The sequence below is a fragment of the Falco rusticolus genome, chromosome 11 (assembly GCF_015220075.1).
Source record: "Falco rusticolus isolate bFalRus1 chromosome 11, bFalRus1.pri, whole genome shotgun sequence".
Lineage (NCBI taxonomy): Eukaryota > Metazoa > Chordata > Aves > Falconiformes > Falconidae > Falco > Falco rusticolus.
This window is the reverse complement of record NC_051197.1, coordinates 29,651,544-29,664,514: the sequence shown is the minus strand read 5'-3', so window position 1 is coordinate 29,664,514 and position 12,971 is coordinate 29,651,544.

The following is a 12,971-nucleotide window of genomic DNA, read 5'->3' as shown; positions in this document are numbered from 1 at the left end:
CATTCCCAGCCCAGCAGCTGGCACGGCATCTTCCCAGCAAAGCACACTATCCACCGTCGGGCAACACGGGTGCCAGCAGACAAGGAGCAAAAGTGATGCTGAACCCTCCCCGCCCCGGGGGGCTGCATCACCTTTTTAACCGAGTGGAGGAAAAGGTGGGAGCGGTTCCCTGAATTTCGCTGATAAATTGCTTATCTGGGGAGAGAACCATTTCCACCCTTTTTGGGGGTAAGTGGGCGAGTTACAGGACAGGTGGCAGCAGCAGTGTGCTCCCCCCAAGGGAGGGGACTGCCAGGCTGCATGTTAATCCCAGGTAGAAGCAGCCAGGTCCTCCTGTCCCTCTTCAGCAATTAAGGCACTCGATGGAGGTGATTAAGAAGACGAGGTTAATAATGGAGGTCAGCATTTGATTACCTTGCAGCACTTTCCCCTGCAAAGACCAGCACCAGCGGGGCTGGCTGGAGATGCGCTGCCACCCGGCACTGGCAGCATCTGGCCTCTGGATGCCAAAAGCCAGTGTGCCACCCTGACCTGGGAGCTCCCAGTCAAACCCATGAGGTTTTAAAAGTACGTTTGGGGTTATCCTTACCTGGGCGTTGGCTTGCAAGCCCCTGCATTTATACAATATTCTCCGCAGCATGAAAGCCAGAAAGCTGCCTCTTAAATAACGAGCTGAGCTCCTCACTCGCTTCATCGCAGACACTCCAGCTCCCTCCGGACACGTTTGTTTAGCAGCTCTGCCAGGGAAAAGGAGGCTGGGGAAAGGCTGGGCTGTTTTGCCCCAAGCCCTGGCAGCAGGACAGGATTATCCACAGTGCTCTCTGCCTACCAGCATCCTGGCTCATGGCTTCCAGGTGTGGGTTGGTCCCACCTCCCTCTCCCAGCCCCAAGACAGCTGGTGACGGGCTGTGATCGGCTACACCTGAACCGAACAGCTCACAGCTCCAGCTATCTCACCTGCACTCTTCTTCTCCTCCTGTCTTTTCACCCATTTTCCATAGCACCTGCTGACTCGCCAGCCCTGCATGCCATGAGGTGGTGCCTTTGGCCTCATGGCCGAGAGCATCTCCACCTCAGGCTGCGCCAAAATAGCAAGGACAGTTTTGACACAAAAAGCCAAGACGGACAGAGGCCATGGGGCTAAGTCTGCATCCTTGCCTGCAGCCCTGCTCCAGCGTGCCTCAGTTTCCCCCCTTTTACCTGCCAAGAGAATGGGATGCACAGGGGATAAAACATCCCCGGGGGAGGAGGGGGTGCAGGGGAGGCTCCAGGTAACACGCCGTGCTGGCAGGTTCTCCTTTTCTTTCCACATGAACGGCACACTGGTGCAGATTTTGCTTGAAATTCATCCCCGTGGTCTCTGCCTTCTTGGTTTGGGCTGCAGGGCGGGCAAGAAGTAGAAAGCAGACATGTTGCTTGGCAGGAGGCTTCACGCTGAGCGTGTTGCTCAGGGCTCCTCCGGCTTCGTTAGCCGCACATAACCGCCAGGCAGCTGCCAACAGAGCTGTTTTGCTGTTTGACAGCATTTCTGGGGGAGGCAGGCGATGGCAAGCTGCCTGCGGACCTCTCCGCCCCAGCACGGGGCTGCTCCAGCTTCTCCCTTAGAACGGAGTTTTGCCACAGGTACCGGAGATGCTCCTGCAAACAAGCAGGCTGTGACAGGCGATCCCTGGAAAGCCAGGATCCCCAGGTCAGCTAGTGCCGTGGCCTGGAGCTGCTCTGCTAGCACAAGCCCACAGAGACCCGTCATTGTTCTCTTCCCACCCCAGGCTTGGGAGGGGGGCTCACCACGCGTGTCCCTTGCTTCCCCCACCTCTCCAAAGCCCAGTGACATCTGCACAGCCTAGAGGCGACCAAAACCTCGCTGTCTCTTTTTTAGCTTTGTCTTTTTTTTTTTTTTTTTCCCTCCTTCTCCTGACAAGCTCAGAAGTGCAGTCAAGGTGGCAAATTAGCACCAGAGCCTCGTTAATTGGCAGGCAGGAGCCTTCTCCTGCTGTTTGGGTTGTCATCAGCTGCTTCAGCACATTTTCAGTTTCTCTCTGTTTTGGTCTATTTTCTCCCTTCGCTGACGGTGAGCTGGGTTTTTCCTCTCTGCTCCATCTCTCTGCACTTTCAAAGCTATCGAGGGCTCTCATCCTCCCATGCCGTGCTCCGTGGCATTCCCTCTCCGGAGAGGATTTACAAGGCCTGCAGTAAATGGCCACTTCTTAGGGAGCATGGGGGAACAATTAACAGGCTCTTGAAATGATGATGACCTCAGCTTCTTCCTCCCTCCTCCTTTTCCTCCTCAGCCTCCTGCTGCAGCCTCTGAAGAAGGGGGACAGATTGCTGCCAGCCCAGGCATGCGGGAGAGGTCCCAGCCACCCTCCTGTGGCCCCCCCAGGAGCTTGGTGAGGACCTGGGATGACTCAAGCTGGTGGGGACCTTGGGAGGCTCCAGTCTAAGTTCCTCATCTCCCTTCTTCCCTCCCCACTGACTCCTCCTTAAGCAAAGATGGAGAAGCATAACCTCACCCACCCATTAGCACCCAGCCCCACCACCTGCACCAGCCCTTGACCTCCTCAAGTGCCCTCCAGCTGCTCCCGGCTCTGAAGGAGAACCTGAAGACCTCTTTAGACACCATCAAATAAAATATCTTCACAGCATCCCGTTCTGCAGGTGGAGAAACATGCAGGGGAGCAGGGATGCCGACGGCAAATTGCTTTCTCCGCCCTGAGCTCAGGGCTGGGAGCTGCTGCTGCCAGCAGCGGTACCCCCGTCCATTAAATACACGTGCCCTGCCCCGGGGTGCCACCACAGCCAGCGTAAATCAGCAGTGCTGGGGCCAGGGCCACCGCTGATTAATGGCCAGGAGCCTGGCTGCAGGACTTACCTCATTGAGCTGGACCCTGAAGCCCCCCCAGCCCCGCTGCCCCCGGGACAGGGTTCCCAGGGGACATCGTGGCTCTGCTCCTGGACTGAGGTTGAGATGGTTGGTGAATTTTGGAGGGATCTCCCTGGAGGACAAAGCTCTGTGGGGAAAAAAAAAAAAAAAAAGAAGAAAAAAAAAACAACCCAAAACCCAGACAAAGCTGTGAGACAGATCTTTTGTTCCTACTATGCGTGCCGGGAGCAGAGACCAACTGGATGGAAAGAAAGAAGGAGAGAGATCAGTCAAATTATTCTTAAAAGAGCTCTCCCAGCCTACAGGCAGCCTCTGCTCCGTATGAGGATGCACAAACCCTCCCAGCCGATCTGCCATGAAACCAGCGGTGGTTACTACATCAGTTGCCACCTTCCCGCTTTTCTCTTAATACAATTCCCCACGATGGTTCCTTGCCCTTTCCTTGCCCCTGGCATTATCAATCCACTCAGGGAGACGGGAATTGAAGGAGAAAAGGGTCTCAGGGACCAATTTCTCCACCCGTAGCCCACTTCATCACTGGAAGAGCCCCTGCCACTGAGGATTTATCTCCCAAGTTGTTTTCCCAAACTAGTTTCTAGGGTTGTTTCACTGACACAACAGTAAAAAAAAAATACAGCATATAAACCACCCCAAATAGTGTCCAGGGATGTGAAATCCTATAAATCCCTGGAGGCTGCTGGGAGAAGAGCGATGTTCGGATCGTGCCTGCTCCATCCAAGCCATCTCCTCTTCTGCTGTAAATCAGGGGCTCCCCCGAAGCCCCCGAAGCTCAGTTAAACAGAGATTTCCTTCTCTCCTGAGCCTTGGCAGTGGCATTGGGAGCAATGCTCTCAGAAAGGCTCCTGGGGGAACAGAATCAGTGATTATCCAAATTAGGTTCTAATAGCTTTTATCTCCTAATTTCTACTTTGTCAAGTACTAAAATCCATTAATAATCAAGAGACCATGTGGAAAAACATTTAATATCCCAGCTGCCAAGAGCTCCCACCCTGTCATGCTCCAGCAAAGTTAAGGGAGAGGGGAAGGAATAAAAAAAATATTATTTTTCAATCCTAAACCCAGCTCTCCAGCTGAACGATCACCTGCATTTACTGATTAGCAGGATGATAGAACAAATCCATGCATGAAGCTGTAGATGCTACACCTGCCATCTTGCTCCTCTCCAGCCTTTGCTGGATAAAGGCTCCCCAAGGCAGCCTCATCCCGTGTCGGCTCCTTTCCACAAGGGACCAAAGGCTGGTGGCACCCGCGGTCCTACCCATACTTCATGCCTCCTCCCTAAATGAAAGCAGGATGATGCTTCACCCCCATGAGATGGGCAACGAGCCACAGGTCCTCCACGGACTGAGGTTGGGTCGGACCGTTTCCACATCAGGGCTGATCCCTTCCACTCTCCAATAGCTCTGCCTAAATACTGCAGCCCATCATACCTGCGTCCAGCCTCTCAGCTGTTTTTGTTCCTTGCCTTGGCCTCACAGGGCTGGCCTTGGCCCTCCGGCCGTGCCAGGCCATGTCTCTCCCTGCTCAGGTTGGAAATCCGGCCCCACCTTGCTTCTATTTGCATCTGCTGCCACCCTGTGCCACAACATCACCCTTCTCTTAATCACCTGTTTGAACAGCTTAATAGGGTTCTAATAAAATATTGTATTTCTAAAGCCCCGCCACGATGGAATAAATCCCCCCTGGTGTTCCCAGCAGCAGCTGGAGGGATGCGCGCAGCCACTGTGTGGCATCGCCTGTGGCTTCCCCTCCACATCTGGGCTGCTTCCCCAGCAGCAGCATCCTGGAGGGAGGAGGGAAATAAAAACCTGCATCCAACCCAGAGGTTGTTGCCTGAGCAACAGCAGAGGTGGGTGCAGCGATCCAAGCAGCACAGCCAGAGGTGAGCTTCAGACATGATTGCCAGAGAGTTCAGGGCACCCTCTTGGGAAAAAAAGCAGGAGCAAGGAAGGCATCAGGATGTTGCAGCTTGGCTTGATGGCTGTGGTACCTGCCAGGAGCTGAGGGGAGGGTGGGGGAGGCAGGGGCAGGCTGAGCGGGGTCAGTCAGTGGCTGCAGCATCCTGCATCCCAGCTGGGCTGCTGCGGGGGTGGCATGGGGTGGGCACGTTCCCAGCATCAGGGTGGATGTGGGACAACCTTGTTTAAAGAACACCATTGTCCAACGTGCCCTGCTCTCACCGCACATTTCTCCCTTCTTCTCCTGTCAAGTGGATGGTGGCCTGAAGAAGGGGACAGAGATTTTTTTTCTTTGCAGTTTAACCATTGCCCAGAGGCAGGATCGAGAGCTAGTGAACCAATGTAGCAACCCCTGTCTCCCCAGAGAACCAGTAAGTCCTCATCCCCACATGACTGGGAGTCCCTCCATTGGTCCAAGGCTAGCTGGTCACATGCTGTCCTGAGCTCCTGTGGCTTCAGGCAGCGCTGGGTGAGCTGCTGGCCTCGCAGAGATGAGCAAGCAGCAGTGCAATGGCACCGCTCCGTGGTGACCACCCTGGGGCCACACCATCGCCAGGCAGTGCCCGGTCCTCGTTCGGACATCAGCCCCTTCGTGACCATGCTGGTAACAGCTTGGGCCAGCACCACCACCACCATGCCCTTTTTATTCCACCTCTTCTGCTCTCAGCGAGGCCTGAAGCCTGGTTATGGATTTATTTGGGTTTTGCTGTCGGCTCAAACATCGCTAAAAAGCTGCTGTGACGCTGGCTCAGGAGCCGCGGGCTTCAGGCGCTGGCCAGCCGTGAATTGACAGCAGCACTGAGTGCAAATCCGTAATGGGCTGATGGACACGGCTCCTGCTGGAAGCCGGCACCATGGCACTCCCTGCCCCTGGGTGGGCATGCTCGGCATCATCCAGGAGCAAACCCCCGCACAGGCTTTCTGCAGCTGCTTGCAAAGTGGCCAGTGCCCACCAAGCGCCAGGAGCTGCTACAGCCCCCACGTCATCTCCTAATCGCAGGGAGATGGGATGTTGGGATGGGATCCGGTGCCACGGCTGCTTTCCAGGGGTTTGCTCCTAACCAAGAGAGATTTAGTTGCTGGGGTGGGGCGGGGGGAGCATAAGTAAGGTCACAAACTGAATTATATCCAGACACATACAGTACATAAAACTACAGTCTGTTTCCCCTCTAATTGGTAATAAATGTAAATGTTTAGTTATGCCTGGCTTGGGAGCTATGAAAAACACATCTGGCTGGCTGCTTTTCCTGCCTACCACGTGTAGCCGAAAGGAAAGGCGGAGGTGCATGTGTGTGCACCTGAGGAAAGCAGCAGGAGAAGGGGCAGCGGGAGCAGGAAGGGAGGATTGCCGGAGTGGGGAAGGTCAGTGCTGGAGGGTGATTTCCCCTGTTCACAGGGACCCCCAGGTTCTGCACCTCTCCCCTCCCAGGCAATGCAGCCCGCAGGGGAGGGGTTCCTGCTGGAGCTGCTGATGCAGGATTCCCGCATGCACCCCAGGGGGAACAGGAGCGCCAAGCTCCCGGAGGTCTCCTCCCGGCCATTAATTACCATTAGTCAGAAGCGCTGATCTGATCAAACCTAGAGCGGTGTCTACGCATCCCTTCATCCAATGCAAAGAGCTTTTACGGCTGAGACGGTCAGACAGTGGCTGGCAAGGAGAAACAACAAGATGTCATTGTCCTCTCTGCTCCCATCCCAGAGCTGTCCTCAGGTCTGTAAAACCCGACCTCCCAGCACCGTCCCCACCAGTTAAAGATTGGGAGGAAACCAGTGACCCCAGGAAGCAAACAGAGCCCCTTCTCAGTTCAGAAAACTTTCTCAACACCAGGCCCCCAGGGCTGGGGAAGGTGGGAGAGCCACAAAGCTCAGGCATAAAGAAAACCAGGTTTTCAGCAGAATCAAGCATGGTGGGGGGGGAGGTGTAGGGCCCCCCTCCCCATTGCACCTCCCAAGCTATGGTTTCCTGCCCTCACCCAGCAGCAGCTCCAGCCCCACAGCAATGCCACCATCACCACTGGACCCACACCTGGCCTAGCCCAGCTGGGGCCCTGCCAACCCCAACCCAGTAGCCTTGTCCTCCTCCTCCTTCTCCTCTGCCTGCCTGGTTCACTCTTATTCTGACAGCACCGCCTCTTACTTTGAAGCAGGTTTTTCTTGGAGAATGAGCTTCGTTTTCTAGACTGTCCCCAAAGAGCCTGGGAGTACTCGCTCTCGTCCCTCCCCCTGCCTTGATCAAGGCTGAAGGCTGAAATCCAAGTGCATTGATCAAAGCGGCTTCTTCGGGTGAGATTTACTGGCGAGGAAAAGCAACAGTTGTTGAGGAGCTCGTCCAAGGGGCCAGTGGTTCCTCGCCGGGAAGAAGATGGTAGCTGTGGGTAGGGGGTGCAAAGGGCTTGATGGGGCCCAGGGCAGCAAAGCAAAGGGATTTTCCCCGAGCGGTGAGGTTGGAGGCTGCCATAGGTGAGAGGGATGCTGCCTGCTCCTGCGATGTTGGGGACAGCAGCAGCCAGATGTCCTACTTCTGAGCTCTCCTAGGGAAAGATGCAGCTTTGCATACGACTGGGACAGAGATCAACGATGCTTGGGCACAGTGTGCCATGTCCAAGGTCTTTTGCCTCGAGACAAAAGTCTCCCATTCCTAGAGGGCAGCTTTAAACCGGCCCAGGCTTCACAAAACCCCTTGAAGAGCTGCAGGCTGGCAAGCTCAGACAGCAGCCCCCTGGCTTGGTGCCGAGCGATGGGGCTGGGTGCCAGCTACTCATGCCAAGGTGAAAGCGGAGAGATCAGGCAGCCAGATGGCATCCTCCCACAAAAATAACCACCAGGACTCAAACCAGCTCATCTGCAATTGAGGGCTAAAGCTGGGCCTGATGCAGCCGATGGCTGCCCCGAGGGGGGACGTGCTGCTGCCCAGGCAGGGAGGGGGCAGTAGGAGCAGGGGTAAAGCCATCTGCAGGGACAGGCAGGCAGGGAGCCGGTGCCAGCACTGGTGTTTCTCCAGAGCATCCAGAGTCTGGCTGGTTTCACGTTTAGGTGCGAGCCATGCCCTTATGCCCGGACTGTGATCACGCTGCCCAAGAAAGGGAGTGACAAAAAGGGGTGAAAGTGGGGGAAGAGTGGTGGTGGGATGAGAAAGCTCTTGGGTTTGCAAAGGACGGGGTTGTTGCTGTTGGTAAGATGACTGGACAACCTGCCACCAAGATGCAGCCCCTCTAGACAGGCTGAGACCTGCTCAGCCTCAGGCAGCTCCTGCATCCATTTTGCTGTGACGGAGGTGATGAACCCCCACGCCACGCACTATCTCTTCCCTTGGGCGCAGGCAAAGCCAGCACGCTGCTGCCTGCACTTCAGGCCCAGGTCCCTGCCGCCAACCCTGTGCTACTTGCCTGCTTCTTGCTGTGCCACCAGCACAGCTCCCTGGGCACCTCAGGCGACCTCAGATGCCCTGGCGGGTCCTTTAAGCCAAGCTTAAAGCGTAACTCAGCCCAGCCCAGTCGCAGCCCCCCACAACAGGACATACAACCTTTGCAATACTAGGGCAGACCCCCCCAGCAGTGACACCAGCCCCAGTTACTGGGGACAGGCCCCTTGGTCACCCTTCCCAAGTTGGCAGAGATCAGCCCTGGGGCCACACTACCTCATTCCCCAGTGAGGCTGATCCCCCGCAGCTGCAGCTCTCAGAGTGGTGAGTCCGGGTCTCCAAGGTCAGGCCATCAGCTGGTGCGACTCCCCAGCTACCTCTAGCAGATCTACACCAGCTGCAAGGTCCATCCACCCCTTGGAAAGGGTCAAATGCAGCCAGCGCAGGAGGAAAGGCCAGCAGTGATATTTGCAGGCTGCTCCTGGCAGCCTCCAAGCAGCCGCAGCAGCTGCCTTAGAGCACTTTTCATCTAATTCAATGAAAATGAGATGTTCAAGTGAATGGAGATAATTTAATAATGAATAGCTCCAACTTATCGGAGAAGCTCTCCGTCCCTGCCTGACAGTCACAGCCTCTAAGTGCAGTTTAATAAGGGAATCACCATCACTCAGCCCTGTGGTAGGAAATCAACACTTTGCTACCCAGGGAAAAGGCTCTGCACCTTCCTAAAAGCTGAAGCTATTTCTCAAAGAGCCTAAACTCTGTTGGTCTTTAAAAGGGAAAAGAAAAACAAGAGCGGGGGGTGGGGGGAAAACCAAACCAGCAAAGCAGCCCATCTTCAGAGGCAAAATGTAATTAAAAACAAACGCCAGCTTGAAGAAGGCTGTAAGTCATCACAAGCAGCAGCCAGAGCTGCAAATGAAAGCGATGCTGGCTGTGCCTGCAAGTGGGGGTGCAGGGGGGTCCCAATGGTGCAGTAAGCCAGGACATCTCAGCAAGACATTTCAATGCATCAGGGTGCTGCTTTCTGCTAGCCAGGACTGGGATGGCTCCACTGAGTGCCATGGTCCCTGGCTGGAGGACACACTGGCCAGAGACAGAGCCAGCGCCCTCCTTTTCTGATGACAGAGCATCACCGTTGAGCCACCTGCTGCCCAGACACCCTGGTCACCCCTGTGGTGGCTGCACCCTCCCTGGTGGGGACACACTCCCAGTCTTTGACACTGTAGAGAAGCACTGCCGAGCCGTTTCCACCCAAAGTCACTCCGTCTGTACAGCGAGAATGGAAAACACCTGCAGAACATCCCTGGCAGGGATTGATTGAGCTGGGAAAGCACCACTGCAATGCTGATGGGGACTGTGCACCAGTCCCAATGGCTGGGCAGGCGGTGCTGGGCCCCCGTCCCCCTGCCCAAAGCCCCACCAGCAGGCAGCCATGGTCCACGCTGTGGAAGTACCACCAGCAAGTTATTTCTTCAAGGCATAAATCAGCGTCCTACCCAGTATTGATCCAGGCAGCAAAGGGCTGCATCCTGCCCGGCGCTGCCTGCTCCCATGCAGGCAGAGGGAGGTGTCAGCGCGGGGGATGCCAGGCCCCGCGGATTCCTGCTGACACCTGCCAGCATCGAGTGCTTAATTATTAATTGCATTTCCAGTAGCAATTGTTGCTTGTGCCGATGGAGTTGGACGAGACATCACAAGCAATTAGCAGAACTCTCTGCTGGTGTTCAGTTGGTACCTGCTTAACACTCCGCTCACGTCCTCCTCGGGTCGCTGCAGAGGGAAGGAGGAACCCATTTACATCTGCTCTGCTCGTAGCCTGCCGCTCACGGGGAATCCTGTACGTCTGGCCTGTGCGTGGTGGCCACGGGCGTCGATGCTGCCACCAACCTTGGGCCAGCCCTGCCACAGTGCTGGCACGGTCCCCTCCGACGGCCGTGTGGCAGATGTGGAGCAGGACGCATGGAGCGTCAGCTGCCGTGCATCCGTGTGCCGCCGATGGCCAGCCCTGGCACTGGTGTCTCAGCCAGGTCTCCTGGGCAAGCAAAGCCAAGAGCAGGGGTGGCAGGAGCTGCGGTGGAGGAGGCACCCCAAGCCTGATCCCGGACAAAGCTATCTCAGGGCCAAGCATCTACTCTGCCCCAGCTCAGGTGTCTGACCAAATTAATTTTTATCATAACCGAAGTGACTGGTCAGTGGAATCCAGACAGGCTTTTCCTAGTCATTGAGACCATTTCATAGCAAGAGCAATTTTGGGAGCTTATTTTCCACTTCATTGAGTGCCATGTTACTGCAAATGAATATATTCCTTGGTTGGTGTGATGGAAAATACAGCTGTAAATGCTTTCTGCTTCATTTGGGTAAAGAGCTCCAGATAGGACTAAATATAAAGAGAATTTAAATGCTCTACTTCATTAAAAAAGTTGTTTCCCATTCTCTTTCTTCCTGAAAATACAGGGCTGCTAGCAGAGAGAGCAAAAGAAGGATTTAAATTTACATCAGTGTCATGCTAAGCCAGCTGATCCTCCCGCACCCACGACTGATGGCAGATGCCCGCCAGCAGCTTGCTCCTTGCTCTCCAGAGGTTCAGAGAGGTGGGAAGCTGAACTCAGGGGACGGGATGGCCAACACTGGAGTGCGGGGCCGTGGCACGTCCATCTGTTCACCTCTGTGTAATCGCCTTCAGCCGATGGCTCAGCCTTGGAGGCAGGAGGACACATCGGCAAAGGCAGGAAGATCCCAAACCTAATTCTTTTGGCTGAGCTGGGGCACATCTAGAGGTTTCTAGAGACATGTGCCACCATTTCCACCTGGCCTTGCCAACGGGGTTAGACATCCTTACCTGCTGCGTAGCCACCAGTGCTAGAGAGGCTTGAGGACCTGGAAGGTGGTCTAGCTGCCCTCTAAATGATCTCAGTGGCCACCCAGCCAGCTGCCTTTGGGAATTGATTACTAGCTCATTTTCTTCTGCCATAGACTAGAGAGGCTCCTACCAGCTAACAGGTGTGCAGCATTTCACACTGACCTCTGGAATGAAGTGCTACCTCCTCCCGCAGCCATAAGGAATTCTCCTGGCTTGTCGTCACTCCTGGTTTACCCTCTCAAAAGGGGCATTAAACCCCCTGGTCAGCATCTCATTTCCTGATCCAGTTCCGAGCAAGGAGACTAGGATCTTTATTGACTTTATAGTGGTTGGGATCACGTCCATGCTCTGACATCAGCTCCGAGACAGCACAGAAGCAGGACCCAGCCTTGTTGGAGCGCTGCTCTGAACAAGCTTCTGGGAAAAGACTCCAATCCCATCTTTGAAAGGAGGGGTACAGCCAGGTTGGGTTGCCATGTCCTCCTGGGGCTCCTTCTTAACACTGAAGAGCCCCAACCTCCTCTGCAACGCACCAGGGCTCTGCCACACAGCTTCCTCCACTCCACGTGTGTTCAAGGAGAGGCGGGATCCCTCTCCAAGCTACCCAGCAGCCTGGCAGGCTCCCTGGTATCTCCCTGAGCAAGGAGGATGCCTCCTGCTCCGGCTGGGGCTGGCAACCCAAGTCACTCCGAGAAATCTCATTTCATGCAAAATCGGAACCGATTTCTTTGGTAGAAGGGCCATTGCAGTCCAGGGAGACACCTCAACAAGTCTTTGGATTCTTTAGCCTTACAAATCCCATTGGACCAGGATGTCAGGTTGTGCTCTGCTCTTACTCGATACCACCAAAGTGAGGGGAAGCTTTCATCTCTCCTAAATCCAATTATAACCCAGGAACCAACGCGCTGTAGGCTCACGGGGCTTACAGATAAACAGATCATCTCGGTAGGGCTGCGGCAGAGCGGGGCGGGATGAATGATAGGCAGCGGGCTTACATCTGACTGGAGGATAAATAGAGTTCACTGGACTCACAAAATAATCACCTATGGCAATTTTGCTAAATTTTAAATTGCATCATTCCACCACACACACACACACACACACAACCCCGCCCAAGGATTTACATGGAATTGACACAAATAAGTTCTATACAACATACAAACTTCATAGGAATGACTGAAGTTAATTCAGCCTTCCATCTGAGTGGAGCCAGGAGCAAAGAGGCATCCATGGCTCTGTCTCTTACCTCCAGCACAGGGGTTTGGCCAACCAGCTGCTTTTCATACACTGGGCAAACCAGAGGGACCCAGATCAATATTAAGAATGAGTCACAGCAGTCTCATTTCAAAGACCTCCCTTCCCTTTCTCCTCCTCTGAGCATGAAGTTTCATGAAGTTCATCATAGTCTGGCAGCAGAACTTAAAGTACTTTATGAAGGTATTAAATTGCACCATCATAATCTCCAGGGCATGGGGACAACCCAGAAGTGTGAGGGCAGGACGGGGAACCTGCCATCCATCACCCAACCCCAGCCAGAGGCACTGATTCATATGTGGGCAGGAGTGGTCCTCCACCAGAGCGTGAGAGCCAGAGAGGTGTCCCAGGTCCCACCTCCACACAGCCCTATGCCTTCTCCCCCTGTTCCAGATCATTCTAGTGGAGAAGCTAGAGGAGCTCTGAGGTGGCCTGGGAACAATGCTCCGACCGGGACTAGCGTAACAGCAAAGAGCAGTGACAAAACGTCCCCAAGGAGCCAGCACAGGTCTCCCACCCCCAGCACATTACCCAGCTTGCCACCCAAGGTGCCAGTTGATCACACCACCTGCTATGCCACAACCCTCCCCTTGCACCTACTATTACTCAAATAGCTGGCAGCAGGCGTGA